We start from the raw sequence: 6,135 nt of genomic DNA, 5'->3' as shown, positions 1-6,135 counted from the left end.
AATGAATGGAAAAGCAAATTCACTCAATTCAAACCAGAAAGACCTAATGTCGGAAGAACCATATACGCTACAACAAACGTCAATTCATAGTCGTGCAATGGTTAGCATGTCCACCTTGAAATGTCGCTTGCACTCGGCTATAAAAAGGAGCTCCCTTGCTATTGAGCTAAACATAGAATCGTGCAGCATACTGAACGGAAAAACTTCATCAATATGATGATTTTCAACATTAATTTGATGAAATGTTTCTTCGATTTTGAGCTTACAACGCATTTCATCATCGTAATGAAGAATTTTACATCAATTTTTCATCAAATATATCAATTTAATAAAATAATTGCATCATCTTGAAGAAAAAGTGTCATTTAATTGATGTATTTGTATCTTCCTTTCGATGAAAAACGGTATTCAAATTGATGTCCGATAGTCTCTATACAATGAAAATTCTGCATCATTCCAATGGAAAGTATTCATCAAAAGTTCGTAATTTATTCATTAAAATTACATTACTTCAATGACTACATTGCAACAAACTAATGTATATTTTACATTTAACCCATGAAACACTGACATCGAACTGAACTTTGGTTTCCGCCTTAGAAACTAGTTCTAAATTGTACTATATCCAATATAATTACAAATATTTTAAGTGAATTAGGAAATATTATTTTTATCAAAAAATCTTAAAAATAATATTCACTACACTTGCGATTATTAATGGATTATAAATTTCAATATTAACTTAGATTTGTGAATGGAAAAAGTATACATATGATATTAATCACAAATTGACATAAATATAAGACGTTTTCAGCGTTTCATATAATATTAACATAAATATACTTATAAATGAGAAATCTTTTTATTGGCCCTATTGGAATATAAGCCATTATTATTCGCTTAAAATTATTAATATTTTCGAAAAGTGTTTTGTGTTAGCTGATTTAATATTTTACTCTTGGTCTATATTAATATAATAATTGTAGTCACCATTTTCTAAATTGATATCTCCAATAACAACAATAAAAGGTTTAATATTCCAATTTGTCTTTTTTAAAAAATGTAGGTGGTCATCTACTTCTGGGATATTTACTTTCTGCTAGAAATATTGACGATTCTTGGGAGTATTCTTCATACGTATTTTCCATTTTTATCATTTCGGACGTATTTTGATGTAGGAAATAAGTAGCCATATAGACACCAAGTCAAACGCATCATAAATGATGAGGCTATAAAGGCAGATTTAAATATTAGTTATTTAATGATATGCATAATTGTACTAATTTTTTTTTTCATAACAAACCTGAGTTTGGCACATCAATTTTACCAAAAACCTGTCTAATGCCAGCATTTTTAACTTAGTGTTCTTTCTCAATTAAATTGTACCAATATACTATATCAGTTTGGTTACACCCTCAAAAAAAATCGCCTCTGTAACATATACTCCCAAACATATTTTGCTTCAAGCATATAAATTTTTGGGTATTGTCCAAACATTTATATGTTTGATTTCTTCCAATATATAATATGTTTGAAAGCATATTGGTCTAAACAATATAATATATTTGGGTAGTCTAAGATCCAAACATTTTGTATTTTTCCATCCAAATTCAATAATGTTGTCTTCCAAAAAACTATATGTTCTTATGTGAACATATAATATGTTTGGAAACATTTTGAACCCAAAAATATTATATGCTTAGAAGAATTTTCTCCCAAAGAAGATTGTGCTCAAATTTTTTTCTGCCTAATTGTGTATTCCCTCACAGTTTTCTCACTTTTTCTGTAATACAAACATTTTAGAAGAAATTATTATATTTTATAATTTTTTTAATTTTACCTTTTGCCGGACGGGGATTCGAACAGCGGACCACACAGTTTGTAAGCCAGCACACTAACCACTGGCCTACGTAGCTGTTATGGTCATCAAGAGATAATTATCGTTATAAGTTATATTTATATAGCATAGCTTGCGGCGCCCACGAGCCGATGCAAACATAACATTGTTTAACAACATAACATTGTTAAACATACATTTGTTGGCAGCGTGGAGCAGTGGTTGGTCGTCCGCCTTGCGTGACAGGGGACCTGGGTTCGATCCCATTTTTTTTTAAATATATTTTTTAACATATATTCCAGATACGTTCGGAAGTTCCCGAAAAGGTGTTCAGCATTACATACTATTATATTAAATTTTTACTACGAAATTGTAGAGTGTGTTTTATAAAAGACTTAAAGTCTGAAAAGAAAAGTGCTTGATATAAACGAAATGTACTGAGTTCAAATCAAATATTATTTTTTTATTGCAACAATAAAAATTGTGTAACAAATAAAGGTTTTTGTATACAAGTTTAAAATTTTCGAAGAAATTCAAAAACTCTTACAAAAGAAGAACGTGAAGTCGAGTATATATAAATATTTTTCAATCGAATCCTAAGGTTAACGATAACCATTCAAAAGCACATTATATTTAAATTCTAAACAGTAATTTTAAAACAGCACATACATTTATTTTGGTGCTGTTTTCATTTAATTCTAAAGGCCGGTATAAATTGGCATTATCACGTTAAAATGGCCATGTTTACCCTTTTACTTTTCTTTAATAATTTCTTTTAAAGAAAATAAACTTATTCAATTGTTGCTTTGGATCTTTCCCCACCATGTTATAATACAATTTACCGGAAAAAATTGTAATGTTATTCTGGTTTTGCCGATAAAATGAGAAATAATTTTAGCGGCAAAACTCGAACTCAATGCCCACTTTTATTTTCGAAAAAATCCGTCAACTCCTCTTGGACTACTCATTAATAAAGAGGAACTAATCTTTGTTTTTATAGATCTTCAAAGGTCGATACTTTCAATGAAGTCGTGTTGTTGTTATAATTAAGTGATTTGACTTAAAAATGGGTATCATAAAATGAAAGAACAAATTTTGGACTAAGGTCAATTTGACTTTAATAATTCAGAAAAATTCTTTAAAATTAATGAAACTGTCTTTAAACTTGTTGCATTTTTGCATCTTGACTACAAGGCAAAAGTGATTCAAAAATAGGATATGTTTTTATACCCTCCACCATAGGATGGGGGTATATTAACTTTGTCATATATATATATATATATATATATATATATATATATATATATATATATATATATATATATATATATATATATATATATATATATATATATATATATTCTGGGTCGTGGTGAAATTCTGAGTCGATCTAAGCATGTCCGTCCGTCCGTCCGTCTGTCCGTCTGTCCGGCTGTCCGTCCGTCTGTGGAAATCACGCTAACTTCCGAACGAAACAAGCTATCGACTTGAAACTTGGCACAAGTAGTTGTTATTGATGTAGGTCGGATGGTATTGAAAATCGGCCATATCGGACCACGTTTACGTATAGCCCCCATATAAACCGATCCCCAAATTTGGCTTGGGGAGCTTCCCGGAGCAGCAAAATTCATCCGATCCGGTTGAAATTTGGTACCTGATGTTAGTATACGGCCTCTAACAACCATGTAAAAATTGGTCCATATCGGTCCATAATTATATATAGCTCCCATATAAACCGATCCCCAGATTTGACCTCCGGAGCCTCTTGGAGGAGCAAAATTCATCCGATCCGGTTGAAATTTAGTACGTGGTCTTAGTATACGGTCTCTAACACCCATGCAAAAATTGGTCCATGTCGGTCCATAATTATATATAGCCCCCATATAAACCGATCCCCAGATTTGACCTCCGGAGCCTCTTGGAGGGGAAAATTCATCCGATCCGGTTGAAATGTGGTACCTGATGTTAGTATACGGTCTCTAACAACCATGCAAAAATTGGTCCATATCGGTCCATAATTATATATAGCCCCCATATAAACCGATCCCCAGATTTGACCTCCGGAGCCTATTGGAGGGGCAAAATTCATCCGATCCTGTTGAAATTTGGTACCTGATGTTAGTATACGGCCTCTAACAACCATGCAAAAATTGGTCCATATCGGTTCATAATTATATATAGCTCCCATATAAACCGATCCCCAGATTTGAACTCCGGAGCCTCTTGGAGGAGCAAAATTCATCCGATCCAATTGAAATTTAGTACGTGGTGTTAGTATATAGTCTCTAACAACCATGCAAAAATTGGTCCATATCGGTTCATAATTATATATAGCTCCCATATAAACCGATCCCCAGATTTGACCTCAGGAGCCTCTTGGAGGAGCGAAATTCATCCGATCCAGTTGAAATTTGGTACATGGTGTTAGTATATGGCCTCTAACAGCCATGTAAAAATTGGTCAATATCGGTCTTTAGTTATATATAGCCTATGACTTATTACACAAAAATTGGTCCATATCGCCAAAAATAATCTACCAAAACTTTATTTCCATAGAAAATTTTGTCAAATTTTATTACTATAGAAAGTTGTGTCAAAATTTCATTTCTATAGAAAGTTTTGTCAAACGTTTATTTCTATAGAAATGTTTGTCAAAATTTTATTTCCATAGAAAGTTTTGTCAAAATTTTATTTTTATAGAAAATTTTGTAAAAAATTTATTTCTGTAGAAAATTTTGTCAACATTTCATTTCTATACAAAATTTTGTCAACATTTTACTTCCATAGAAAATTTTGTCAACATTTTATTTCTATAGAAAATTTTGTCAAGTTTTTATTTCTATAGAAAATTTTGTCAAAATTTTATTTCTATAGAAGATTTTGTCAAGTTTTCATTTCTATAGAAAATTTTGTCAAACTATATTATATACGTATTTAATCGGCCTTTTTTTGTTTAATATATACCCCGTATGGGCTAACTTACAATTTTGAAGACAGTGTTAAAAAGTTTTACGATACCTTGCCATCGGCAAGTGTTATCGCAACCCAAGTAATTCGATTGTGGATGACAGCCTTTAGTAGAAGTTCCTACGCAATCCATGGTGGAGGGTACATAAGATTCGGCCTGGCCGAACTTACGGCCGTATATACTTGTTCAATACTTTATTTTAAAGACATTTTTTACTTGAAACATAGCGTAATTTCTACTGGAAGTCTTGTTTTTAACGGACATTTTATAGCATATGAAAAAAAGCTGAAAAAGCGAAAAATTGAAATGTGCTTCGTAGAGTCAAGTACACAAAACCCCATTTAAAAGATAATTGTGTCTTAAAAGCATCCTTACTTGTATTCTCCGCTTCTTTGGTTCGGAATCAATATCAAAATTGCCCTTTCGTTAGTTTTTATGAAGATCCCTTTAATTACCTTTGTTTGAATATTTTGACTTACTCGTCCTACGTTCCGATTTGTTTTGACGAAACAAAAAAATTGTGCCCGTAATGCTAAAATGATAAACAAAACTCATGCTCTTTTTTCAAATGTATTTTATCTTGGTTCCGAATGAGTTTTCTCTCCGAATACTCATTTTAATATTTTACTTAAGCATATACAATTTTTGGCGAAGTCTTATATCACAAAATATATATTTTTACTCATAATATGTAAATTTATACTTGTTTATATTCACACATAGTATTTTTCCTATATTTAATGAAATTTTCTTTGTGTATATATATTTGTAATGCGCCAATTGGTTACTTTCATTATTTTACTTCCAGCATACACTTTGTCTCTCTTTGTAAACACATATATGTTTATGGGCTATTTCTAAATTAATATATGTTTGCATCCAAGCATATTATATTTACAAACATTTTATGTCCCAAACATAATATGTTCTAACATATTAAGATATATGTCCCAAACATATTATGCTAGTTTATGAACATTATATGTTTGCACTCAAAAATATTGTGTTTAAAAATTTGAGTTCCATACATATAATGTTTATACCCAAACATATGAAAAACAGTCTTTTTCGTCCGTGTACCCAGTCTAATATTGATGTGCAGTATTTATGCAGTACTCCGAAGTCCATGTTAATCTAAACGAAATAACAACATATACATGTAGTAAGAATATTAAATTAAGGTGAACGTTTAAATTTAGTTACTTACCAACTGTGCTCCTCGAAATTCTTTATACTGTGGCCAGGCCCTAAATATATCACTATGCACGCTCACAAAAAATCGCTTCTGTAACATGTACTCCCAAACATATTTTGCTTCAAGCATATACAT

This window comes from Haematobia irritans, chromosome 2, assembly GCF_050003625.1.
Source record: "Haematobia irritans isolate KBUSLIRL chromosome 2, ASM5000362v1, whole genome shotgun sequence".
Taxonomy (NCBI): Eukaryota; Metazoa; Arthropoda; class Insecta; order Diptera; family Muscidae; genus Haematobia; species Haematobia irritans.
The sequence above is the reverse complement of the archived record's forward strand: the minus strand, read 5'-3'. Positions refer to the sequence as shown.